Source organism: Thamnophis elegans, chromosome 14, assembly GCF_009769535.1.
Source record: "Thamnophis elegans isolate rThaEle1 chromosome 14, rThaEle1.pri, whole genome shotgun sequence".
Lineage (NCBI taxonomy): Eukaryota > Metazoa > Chordata > Lepidosauria > Squamata > Colubridae > Thamnophis > Thamnophis elegans.
In genome coordinates this window covers 4,328,444-4,341,669 of record NC_045554.1, presented here as the reverse complement: position 1 = coordinate 4,341,669, position 13,226 = coordinate 4,328,444, and the positions used below count along the sequence as shown (strand labels likewise).

Below are 13,226 nucleotides of genomic sequence, written 5' to 3'. Positions count from 1 at the left end.
ACCGCACCGTCAAAACTGCGCGACAACAGCACGCCGACAACAGCGCGCCGATAGAAGCGCGCTGTAACATAACCCTAAAAATAACCCTAAACCTAACCCTAAACCTAATGCTAAACCTACCCTAAACCTACCCTAAACCTAAACCTAACCCTAAACCTTACCTTAAGTTAAATCGCGCTTCTGTCGGCGCGCTTTTGACATCACGGTTTTAGCTTTTGACTTTCGCGGTTATGTCGTGCCACGACAGATAAGAGATACACACAAGAGCTTCTCCATCTTAGCATAACGGTTGTGTCCTGCAAAAGGTCTCCTCCCAAAGTCTCTTCTTATATACTCTCTTGGGAGGAGCCAAATCACAACCACCTGGGCCTGATTATCTCCTATGAGTCTGTCTCCGTAATTGCTGTCTTCGCTTCTCCGCCCTTCTCTGCCTGGCGTCCGGGACCAACTCCCTTTGCTCTTCCCCACTGCTCCTGTGCTTGACGTCTTCACCACTGCTCCAGTGCCTGACGTCAGGGACAACCTCCCTTTGACTTTCACTATTTCTCCATGCCTCAGGCGCCTCTTGGAGGCCAACCAGCCTCTCTGGTCCTGCTCGGAGTCTGAACCCTGCCCAGGGTCCTCCACATCTTCCAGAGCCGACTCATAGGGACCCTCGCTATCTGTTGTAACGTTACAGCTATCGGAGTCTGCCGGCAGCTCCAACGGCTCCTGCTGGGCCACAACATTGTCATTATGATTGCATACATATAAACAAATATGCAGTAATATATAGACAAATATGCGATAACCTCCATCATATTATAACATATATTATCTTCCATTATAGTACCGATCATATAACCCTCAACAAACATTCACTCCTCTGTTTTTCTTTCTCCTGTAGGCCACATTTCACCTAATTCCACTCCTCTAACCTCAATAGCTGTCATTTCACCATTTGTAGAATAGTCCCCATGTTATGAAATAGTCCGAATCTTCTTTTCCTTTAATTTTTAGGGTTAACCTATCCATCTTTGCACATTCCAGGATTTTTTTGGGGGTTATAATACGCAGGGGTTTCTGTGTTTTTCCAACAATGTCCGTATGTGATCCTAGCTGCTGTTAGGATGTCCAGAACCAAATATGTGTTACCCTTATTATAATTCCCTGGAAGCATGCCCAACGAAAATGTCTCAGGTTTCAGATCTATTCATTGCCTTATCATACTTTCCAGCCATGAATTATTCAGGGAGGGAAGGGGGAAGGAGGGAGGGAAGGAAGGAGAGAAGGAGAGAAGAAAGGAGGAAAGGAAGGAAGGAAGAAGAAGTAGGATTGTTGTAAGATAAGATGGGTTTATGGGAAAGTAAGAAAGCAATTTCAAGTATATTGTCAACTGTAGGGGAGAAAAATTGTTACAAATACATATTATTAATAACAGTTATGAGATCATATAATTGTGAATGTATATATGAGAAATAAAAAATTTAAATGAAAAAAAAACATTTTGAATACAGTATATTGTCAGGGCACATCACTTATAAAAAAAGCTAAAGAAAGAACAAAAAGAAATATTAACACATACTAACAATAACAACAGTGTAACATAATAATTTTCACTAAATTTCTCTTTATATTAGCTTATTTGTAATTCTGTTAATTATATCAGCATGTTTATAATTACAAACCACCTGTATATTTAATTCATACATAGCAATAATCTTTCTTCATCTAATTTCTAGCTCTTATCATCCCTAACCACTGGTAAAGTCTATTCCATGTTAAGTAATATTCTCCGTCATCGTTGTCCTTTATTTTTAATGTCAATCTGTCCATTTCTGCACAGTCTTAATATTTTTCGAATTGCATTCTCATCTGATGGAGTGTTCTCATTTTTCCAATACTGTGCAAATACTTTTTCCAATACTGTGCAAATACTTTTTCCAATATTGTGCAAATACTTTTTCCAATATTGTGCAAATACTTTTTCCAATATTGTGCAATGCTGGGGTTTGTGTCTTTTGACACCAGCAACTGCAAGATGGGTTTGCATCTTTTGAGATCGCAAGCCGATGGCAAATGAACGCCAGCCAAGTGGTGGTTTCACCTTTTTTAAAAAAATAATTTTTATTTATACATTTTTTTTCTTTAAGTACACATAGGTGCTTGGTGAACCATGCATTGTCTGAGTCGTTTTAGATTTTTGAAATATTAATAATAATTCCAAGATTAATAATAGTAGTTAAAATAATAATAGTAATAATGATCAACTTACTCTATAGACAATACTAATAATAATACTATTCAAGTAGATCTAATAATAATCTTTCCGCTTCTATCATTTGTGTCTACTTGGTAATTATAATATATTGTATACATGTAATATTTTTCCCATTTCTAACTTCTACTTCCATTTTCTAACTCTTAATCAAACAAATCGTATATTAAGAAGTATTCTATATCTACCCATAATCTCTTGTCCTTTTTAGTATTTCAATTCTGCATACTCCTCCCTTGGGATTCTTGCATCTCCTTACGTGACTCTCATTTAAACCAAGTATGGTGGTTTCACCTTTTTTAAAAAAATTTTTTTTTAATTGTTTTTATTAAAGAGAAACACAAAAGAAAAAATCATATTTTATTACATCTTGTAGAAAGCGTATCCATAGGTTACAGGTACATTTCGTGCGTTTCTTCCACAATCATTACATATATTTCATTCAGTTTGGGTTGTACATTATAGAATTTATATATTTTACTATCACCATACCACAATTTTCATTTAATTAGGGTTTTAAGGACACAACCACCCACTGGCATTTTTTTCCCCCCAGTCTCAATGAATCTGCCATAACTTTACATCTTTACATACCATATTCTAAAAGAAAGTCGATTAAAAGGATATCTAACATTCCCTCTCCTCCCCCCCCCCACAAGACTCACGGATTAACACTTATGTCCGTTTTACTTTTACCAGTGCAACACACCTGTATATATCATTAAATATTGTCCATTAACATTTCTTTATTGTTATTATAGTTAGCTAAAAATCATTTACTATTTCTCTCACCTCTCCTCACCACAGGCCCAAGAGAGATTTAACTTTATAACCGTCTCTAAACAGAAATTTATTAACAAAATAACCCTTTAAAATCTAAGACAATCTGAAAGATACTGACATTTCTAGTTAATAATCACCAACAGTATACATTAACATTTCCTTCTCGTTATTATAGTTTAAGAGAAAAAAAACCAATTGTTTGCTATTTATATCACATCTCCTCTCTTCTGATCCAAATTATTTATACCTTCATAACAAGATCATACCTTTGATGGTCATTAAATTGCTTTGCACAAAGACTTCTAAGATTATATTCCAGTTCAGCTGTCAATCTCCAAACTTGGCAGCTTTTAAGATTTCCATGGACTTCAACTCCCAGAATTCCCCAGCCAGCTACTCTGGGAGTTGGAAGTCCACCAGTCTTAAAAGTGGCCAGGTTTTGAGACTCGCCCCTTGCTATTGTGTGTGTGTGTGTGTGTGTGTGTGTGTGCATCCATTTCCCCATGACTTAAAGCAGGCGTAGAGAACTACAGTAACCTGTGGACTTCAACTCCCAGAATTCCTGAGCCAGCCTGGATGGCTGGGCGGCCGAGGAATGGGGGTTATTTTTAGCTCTGGAAAAGGATCTGCTCAATGAAAGCTTCTTTATTTATTCAATGGGATTGTCTCATTGATGAAAAAGTGTGTCATTGTGCAAAGTCCACTTAGGGCTGAACGCCGCTAGGTGGCACCGTTGGTTAAATCCACAGTGGGGATGAATTCTATGCAGCCCAGTTCTTCTGTCTAAATGCGAAGAAACGGTTTATCCAAAAACAAAACAACTACGGTGTATTGAGCCAGCTTCAGGATTTGAACCCATTTCTCTCTCGATTTGAGCCTAAAGGCTGTTTTATTACGGATTTTGATGGCAGCAGAAAACCACTGAAGGACTTTGTGGTGCAGGAAAAAAGGATTGTGTTGAACCGATAAATGTTTGCTTTTGAAATATACTCCAAGGCCTTAAAAGGGATTCTAATTTTAATCTCGTGTTGAGTGCTTTGAAAGTTGGGATCCAAACATGGGTGAAATGCTACCGGTTCAGGCTGGTTCACCCAACCAATAGTGAAAAATGCCACCGTTCACTCGATCTAGTAGTGAAAAATGGTACCATTCGCCCAATCAGTATTGAAAAATGCCACTGTTCACTTGAACCAGTAGTGAAAAAAGCCACCGTTCACTTGAACCAGTAGTGAAAAAGCCACCGTTCACTTGAACCAGTAATGAAAAAGCCACCGTTCACTTGAACCAGTAGTGAAAAAGCCACCGTTCACTTGAACCAGTAGTGAAAATGCCACTGTTCACTTGAACCAGTAGTGAAAACCATCACAGTTCACTCGATGCAGTAGTGAAAAATGCCACTGTTCACTTGAACCAGTAGTGGAAATGCCACCGTTCACTTGAACCAGTAGTGGAAAACGCCACCGTTCACTCGAATGTAGTGAAAAAAGGCACCATTTTCCCAAGCTAGTAGTGAAAATGCTACTGTTCGCCCAGCCAGTAGTGAAAAACATCACCATTCACTCGAACCAGTAGTGAAAAACACCACAGTTCACTCAAACCAGTAGTGAAAAATGCCACCATTTTCCCAAGCTAGTAGTGAAAATGCTACCGTTCGCCCAGCCAGTAGTGAAAAACGCCACAGTTCACTCGAACCAGTAGTGAAAAAAGCCACCATTCACCTGAACAAGTTGTAAAAAAATGTTTTAAAAAGTTTTTTAAAAAGGTTCCGACGATCAGCTGTGTGACAATCAGCTGTGCCTGTGCAGGGGACAGGAACAGGCGACATTTTGCAGGGGACATTTTGTGTGAAGTCCAGCAACTTTGACATTGTAGAGTCAGTTGTGCAGCTTTTGTGTTATTTTTGCGTAAAGTGCGATAGTTGGCTTTTGAGCTCTCTGTGACTCTGTGAGATTCCTTGCTTGTTGCAGGGGGCATTTTGTGTGAACAAAAGCCAGCTGCTTTTGCATTGTTTGTGAGTCAGTTGTGCAACCACACCCACACAGTCACATGACCACCAAGCCCCGCCCACAGAACCGGTAGGGGAAATCTTTGAATTTCACCACTAGATCCAAGCATCTCCAGCCGAAATAAATCTGCTTCGGATACAACATAAATCACAGTTTAGCACCCATTCCCCATTGTAAGTGACCCGTGGCTTGTTTTGGCGTCTAACAAACTGCGGCTAGCTTCAACAAGGATTTCCGAAACAAAATCAGGTCTTAGTTTACGACTCTGAATGGCCTCCGGCTGTATTTTATTCCAATCAGTGTTCCCAGTTTGGATGTAATTAAAGTTCCTAGTAGTTACACCAAGAAACCAGATGTTCTCGGCCAGAAAGCCACATCTAAGACAAGAAAGGAAGGGAGGAAACTTTGTTCACTGAATCTCCGATTCTCTCTCTCTCTCTCTCTCTCTCCCACCCTCCCTCTCTCCCTCCCTCTCTCCCTCCCACCCACCCACCCACCCTCCCTCCCTCTCTCTCTCTCTCTCTTTCCAATTTTGGCTTATGAAATGAAATAGAAGTCCAATAAGAATGATTTCCTTCTGAGCAAGCACATAACGAGCCTCCTCTATTATTTGTTAAATCAAGCTTGTTTTCTGACGTTCGGGTTCATCTCAATGTACGACCGCCACGGAGCCCAGAATGTACGTTGCTAAGCGAGAAATCGGTTAAGTGAGTTTTGCCCCGTTTTTGACTTTTCTCGCCGCAGTGGTTAAGCGAGTCCCTGCCGTTGTTAAATGAGTCTCATGGTTGTTAAGTGAATCTGGCTTCCCCATTGATTTGGCTTGGCAGGAGGTCACAAAAGGGGATCCCTTTGTTCTGACCGAGGCTTCCCAAGAGCAGGAAGCAAACTCCTGGTCCCTACAAAAAAAAACCCTTTTATTAATGGACTGTGAATTCTGCTCATTCGCATCCAGCAAAGTCTTTCAAGGGAGGATTTACAGTCACAGAGCTTATCTGGCTTGGAGAGCTGCCAGGCTGATGTCTGCAGAACTTGGCAAGGAGTTTTGGAGAGTCAGGAACCAATGAAGTGAACTGATTGTCTCCTGCAAACTCCACTCCCCTTTCTCTCCTCTTTTATCTCCTCTGGGAGGGGCCATTCATCGTCCACCAGTGGCCTTACTCCCAAGTTGACCCCTGTTCTTTAGCTATTCCTTTCATCTGGCAACTCTGCGCATGCGCACACTGGCAACAGGCTCCAGCTGTTCTTCTGCCTCCCTGATGTCTGACTCCGAAGGCAGCTGATAACTGGCATACGGCCCTGGCCCCCTCTCTGCCTCCGACACAGAGCCCTCATCAGAGCCTTCCCCAGACTCCAGGACTGGAACAGGTTCCTCCCCAACCTCCTCACTATCCGAGTCTGCTGCCAGCTCTCCTGGCCACTGGTGGGCCACAAGACACGTGACCCCCACCCCCCCAAGACATGGCAACCATCGTAAGTCTCTGCTTTGGGCCCTTGGCTCCATCCATTGTGACGGCCACGGATGTGTGTTGTTGTCTCTCTCAACAGCAGCTGTAAACCTGCTGACAACGGCCGTTTCGGTGCGTTTTCCCATATGGCCCAAAAAGTCCTTTCTGTTTTGCAGTCTCAGCACAAGTCACTGCAGCTTTTCCCCACTGAGCTGAGAAGGACCAGAAGGTGAAGGATGCGGTTGCCATGGTGATGATCCATCCATGAAAGAGAGTAGTTAGCCCATCTTCCTTTGGCGAGGCTGGGTGGAAGCTAAGAATACAGGACGTTTAACTCCTTGTTTATTTGTTCCAACCCCCTTCCGCCTCTCCTGGCGATCACAACAATGTAGGTTTCGACTTAACGACTCCAAGGACGCCCGACGCTTCGGCTGCGAAGTGGGGCATCCGTTAAGCGAGTTGTGTCCCGTTTCACGACCTTTCCTGCCGCAGCCTGTTAAGGGAGCCCACTGCAGTTGTTAAAGCCCAAGTGACACAGTTGTTAAGTGAATCCCGTTGACTTTGCTGGTCAGGAAGTCGCAAAAGGGGGGATCACAAAGACCCTTTTGAGGCTGGAACTGTCACTAAGTACGAGTCAGTTGCCAGGCCTTCTGAATTTTGACCATATGACCAATGGGGATGCTGCAGCAGCCATGAGGGGGTGAAAAAATGGTCATAGGTCGCTTCCCCCCACCAATTGCTGTTGGAACTTCGAACCGTCACTAAAGGAATCGTCGTAAGCCAAGAGCTACATTTTACTCTCAACCTAGAACTGAGGAGAAATTTGCTAACAGTTAGAACAATTAATCAATGGAACAGAAGTTGCCTCCAGAAGTTGTGAATGCCCCAACACTGCAAGTCTTTAAGAAGATGTTGGATAACCATTTGTTTGAAGTGGTGTAGAGTCTCCTGCCTAGGCAGGGGGTTGGACTAGAAGACCTCCAAGGTTCCTTCCAACTCTGCTATTGTATTCTATTCTATTCCATTCCCTAATTCCATTCCTATTCCTATCCTTTCCTATTCCTATCCTATTCCCTAATTCCTATTGTATTCTATTCTATTCCATCCCATTCCTATTCTATTCTCTATTTTCTATTCAATTCCATTCCTATTCCTTTCCATTCCTATTCCTATCCTTTCCTATTCCTTTTCTATTCCCTAATTCCTATTGTATTCTATTCTATTCCATCCCATTCCTATTCCTATTCTATTCTCTTTCTATTCTATTCTACTCTATTCTATTCTATTTCCTAATTCCATTCCTATTCTCTATTTTCTATTCTAAACTCTATTCTATTCTGAACTCTATATTTTATTCTATTCCATTCCTATTCCTATCCTATCCTATTCCTATCTTATTTCCTAATTCCTATTCTATTCTATTCCATCCCATTCCTATTCTATTCTCTATTTTCTATTCTGTTTTATTCTAAACTTTTTATTCTATTCTATTTCCTAATTCCATTCCTATTCCTATTCTCTATATTCTATTCTATTCTAAACTCTATTCTATTCTGAACTCTTTATTCTATTCTACTCCATTCCTATTCCTATCTTATTCCCTAATTCCTATTCTCTTCCATCCCATCCCTTTCCTATTCTATTCTCTATTTTCTATTCTATTTTATTCTAAACTTTTTATTCTATTCTATTTCCTAATTCCATTCCTATTCCTATTCTCTATATTCTATTATATTCTAAACTCTATTCTATTCTGAACTCTTTATTCTATTCCATTCCTATTCCTATTCCTATCCTCATTAGATATGTATAGAGTTGGCCATCTCTTTAGGGCAGTGCATTGGGGAGAAGGCACCCATAAGGGTCAAAACTCTAACATTTGCTCCCTATTGCACACACACACACACACACAAACACACACTCCAAAAAACAAGCTGGATTACAAACGGCCGTACCCGCTTCCCTGTATCCCAAAAGCAGCTTCTTTCGCTGTTTTTTTTTCCCCTCTCCCTGCTCTCACCAAGGCTCCAGTGAGCCCTCCACAATAAGAGAGACTAATTGCCGTCATCCTTCTAATTAAACCTCAATTATCTTGTTACTGGAAAGGAGACGCGGCTAACATACCAAATGAAGTCGGATGCAGCAAAACTCCCGTGGCCAGAAGCCTCGCTTGGAATGACTCAACGTTGCTCGGTGGAGCATTTTGAGCTCAAAAACAGTTGGGATTTAAGGATGCGTCCTGCCAATTCAGTGCTGCAATGTTCGTCCCTGTGGCCTTGGGTAGCCGAGGTGGCGCAGTGGTTAAATGCAGCACTGCAGGCCACTTCAGCTGACTGCTAGTTCTGCAGTTCGGCGGTTCAAATCTCACCGACTCAGGGTTGACTCAGCCTTCCATCCTTCCGAGGTGGGTAAAATGAGGACCCGGATTGTTGTTGGGGGCGATATGCTGACTCTGTAAACCGCTTAGAGAGGGCTGAAAGCCCTATGAAGCGGTATATAAGTCTAACTTCTATTGCTATTGCTATCTTACGTTCAGTTGAAGGCATCGGGATTTAAAAGCGAGACCTTCTGTATGCAAAGGTGATTGGTTCACCTCAGTGTCCGGCAGCTCTGGACTTTCACTTCTTCTTTTTTTTTTTAATTGAATTTTTTTTAAAAAAAAGCTTTTACAAATATTTACCTCCCCTACCCGAACCCAACCTCCCCCACAACCTTCCCCCCACCCCTGACTTCCCAGAACAAATACAGGGTATAAATCTTTAACAAAGATGTTCTAAAATAAACTTAAAGAAAGTTAGTATCATCTTTCATTTGAGCTTTAACTCCTCTTTTGTTAGGCTAACTCTAAACAGATTATTTCGTTCCTCGCTTTTTCAGTTCATAAACTATCTGGAATTTCTTAGTCCCGTGTTTATTTTGAATATAATCAATCCATCTTCTCCACTCCAGTTTATATCTCTCATCTGAGTGGTCCTTGAGATATGCTGATATTTTAGCCATCTCTGCTAAGTTTGTTACTTTTAACGTCCATTCTTGAATAGTAGGCAAGTCTTCCTTCTTCCAGTATTGCGCCACCAACAGTCTTGCTGCGGTTATTAAATGCAAAATCAAGTTAATCTCTATAACAGTGCAGTCAGTAGTTATACCTAACAGGAATAACTGAGGGGTAAACTTTATCCTCTTTTTAAGAACATTTTGCATAATCCCACCATATTTTTATCCAAAATGCTTTAAGACTTTCACTTCTTCTTATAAACGGAAATGAAAGAGGATATCGGTAGCTCAGGGTTGAACAGTGAAAGCTTTGGTGCTCCCCGAGTTTACTTTAAGGATGCAAGTAGCATCATGAATGATAGTTTAATGATGCAACTAGCAACCAGCATGAACTAACATTATCAGTGCTAGAAGGAAGTGGGGTTGTGGACAGGAAAAAGGAGCAGGGCAGGAGGAGGAGGGGGGTTATAGGGTCCTTGGTGCTCTCTGAGCTTGGTGGTTTTCTTGCAGACGTTTCATGGCCCAGCTAGGTAACTTCATCAGTGATAGGAGTTGGGTTTGCAATGTGGAGGAGGAGGAGGGGGACTGGGGGGTCCTTGGTGCTCTCTGAGCTTGGTGGTTTTCTTGCAGACGTTTCATGGCCCAGCTAGGCAACATCATCAGTACAGCAACACCAGTGATAGAGGGAAGTAAGGGGAGGTGGGAGGAGGAGGAGGAGGGGGAAAGAATGGGGGAGGAAGGAAGATAAGGGAAGATCAGTGGCTAAGACATTGAGCTTGTCGATCAGAAAAGCCGGCCGTTCGAATCCCTAGCGCCGCGTAACGGAGTGAGCTCCCATGACTTGTCCCAGCTTCCACCAACCTAGCAGTTCGAAAGCATGTTAAAAAAACGCAAGTAGAAAAACAGGAGCCACCTTTGGTGGGAAGGGAACAGTGTTCCGTGCGCCTTCGGCATTTAGTCATGCCATCCACATGCTGGCTGGAGAATTCTGGGAGTTGAAGTCCACAAGTCTTATCTTAAAGTTGGCAAGTTTGAAGACCTCTGAACTAGCACACATGAGCAAGGGGAACGTTTACCTTTTACCTTTTTTTAAATTGACATTTGATTTTGAATTTCCAATTGACCTCACCTGGGCTGGATTAGGGACAGCCAAAAGGCCAGATACGACCCGCGGGGTGTGTGCCCTTAAAAACCTCCCCACAAAGAGCACATTTTTTTTCCCCTTCCGAGAAACCCCCTTGTCTTGATTTTGCAAAGCGCTGCTTCCCTTCCCTTCTCCCTCCCCTCCCCTTCCCCCCTTTTCTCTCCCACTTGCTGATGTGGAGCTCCACTTCCGAACAGCCCCGGCCGAGAACACGCTCCATTGAGCCCCTGCCAAAGCCGCAGGAAAAAGGAAGTTTTCTGCCTGCGTTGGCTCTTCTCTCGCTCTCTCCCCCACCCCCCCCCGTTCATTCGGGGCAGGCATTTTTCTACCTTAAAAGGACAAGCAGATTTTTCGTGGTGCCGCTGAAGCCTAACCAGGGAGGAAACAGAGAGAGAGAGAGAGAGAGAGAGAGAGAAAAGACTTGACGAGGAGGCAGAAATTGTATTCTGCGTTTGTGTGTGTGTTTGTGTTTCCTGGCCAGGCCTAAGGCTGCCGTTCCGGAGAGTGAGGTTGCTGTCGTTTGGCATAAAATTGGCATGGAGATGCTTCACCTTTCCAAAGGCGCCTTTGTAAAAACCTGCAGGGCAGGGATGGCTAATCTTTTAGTCGCCGAGAGCCAGAGGTGGGTTCCTACCTATTCGGTGTGGTTCGGCCGAAGCGGTAGTAACTCCAGCAGACACGTCACTGTACCGGGTCTCTCCTCGGCAGCGCCATCTTGGTTTTCTGTTCTGCACAGGCGCAGAAAAATCTTCATTGGGAAAATAAAACGTAATTTTTATTCCTTTTTTTAACCTTGTTTGCAAGCGCAGACTGTTTTAAGCGTGCGTGCAAATTTTTTCGGGCGCTGAATCGATACTCATGGTGGCATCCGTGGCAGACACCCACAATGCAAATGTGCAAGTGACACACACCCGTGTGCGGCTTCCACGCATGCGCGCACAACCCCATGAATGTGACCCCATGCGTGCCCACAGATTGAGTGCGCCTCTCCCGCATGCCCCCCCATATGCACAACAAAGACCCAAAAACTAGCTGGCTGGTGGGAAGTGAGCACGCATGCGCGGTGGAACTGAGCTGTGGCAACGACTCATGTGTCCACAGAGAGGCTCTATCTAATCTTATCTATCTATCTATCTATCTATCTCTATCTATCTATCTATCTATCTATCTAATCTATCTATCTATCTATCTATCTATCTAATTTCTCTATCTCTATCTGTCTCTATCTCTCTATTTGTCTCTATCTCTCTATCTCTATCTAATCTCTCTATGTATCCATCTATCTAATCTCTGTCTAATATCTCTATCTATCTAATCTCTATATCTATCTATCTATCTATCTAATCTCTCTATCTCTATCTATCTATATTGTGAATTATCCTATAAATAGTGTATAAAGGCAGTTATCTCTTTAATGGTTTTTACACTCTGACAATATTAGCTGTGGCTAAGGAAAGCCAAGTGAGCAATATATTTTAAGTTTCGGAGCTAACAATGTCCGTTTCATTCATACACACACACACACTCTCACGCACACATACACCCCCCCCCCATATATTTCGGACTATAAGACGCACCAACATTTCAAAGACGTAAGTAAGAACAAAAAAAGTTTTTGCTTTCCCTCGGCCCCCAGCAGCACTTTGCAAGCTTCAGAAGGGCTGGGGGAAGGCAAAAAAAACCCCTCCGTTTTTTGCAAAAATTGGATGCGAAGGCAGGGCTTCGGGAGGCCAAAAATGGCTGTATAAGATGCACCAACATTTCCACGCTCTTTTAGGGGGGCGGGAAAAGTGCCTCTTATACTCCGAAAAATACGGTATGCGTATGTATGTATATATGTGTGTGTGTGTGTGTGTGTGTGTGTTCTTTTTCTCTCTCATTATTAGTGTTGGTTTGCACTATCCCATACCTTCCAAAAATTTGGGATTTTTTTTTAAAACCCAGAATTAAAAATAGATTTGGGAAGTGAAACTTTGCAAGGGTGTGTGTGTGTGTGTGTGTGTGTGTGTGTGTGTGTGTGTATAGGTTCTGCCTTCTTCTTCCTTCCATATATAGCCATCCAGCGAGAAGATGATTCGGCTTTTCGGTGCCGATCGAGTTGGGGGAAAAAAAATCTCCATAAGAGGCAAGTCTGTATTTCCAGCCCCGATTTTTTTTTCCAATTTGTTGAAGCAGGAAGCTGTAGTTGACCTTCTGTGACTTCTTAAGGCAGAAAAGAGTTGAGTTTGCCAGCAGGAAGTCACGGCTGAAATGCTTCATCCTCCTTAAAATCAGGGTCCCAGGTGGGGAAGGGCTGATGTCCAGACAGGGGGTGAGACCCCTGGCTTAATGGCCTGTTCATTTCCAGGCAAACTGGTGGTCCTCAGAAAAATTATTTGCATTTTAGATATTGCATTAAATCGGGGATCTTTGAGCTACGGCCCCTGGGATGGATACTTGCAATGAAAGCTTGTGTTGCTGCACAAAGTCTCCCCCTTTCGGGGGCTTTTTGTACGGGTCAGAGGGGGGCTTTGTGCCAGTCACCAGGAGACTTGGGAGTTCTAGTCCCGCCTTAGCCATGAAAGCCAGCTGGGTATCATTGGGCCAGTGTCCCTCTC

At 42.8% G+C, this 13,226-nt stretch overlaps 1 protein-coding gene across 1 annotated transcript in view; it reads left to right on the top strand.

Moving 5' to 3' along the window:
- RNF216 (ring finger protein 216) overlaps positions 1–13,226 on the top strand; it is a 78,375-nt gene that overhangs the window by 27,604 nt on the left and 37,545 nt on the right. The gene's annotated exons all lie outside the window — the stretch shown is intronic.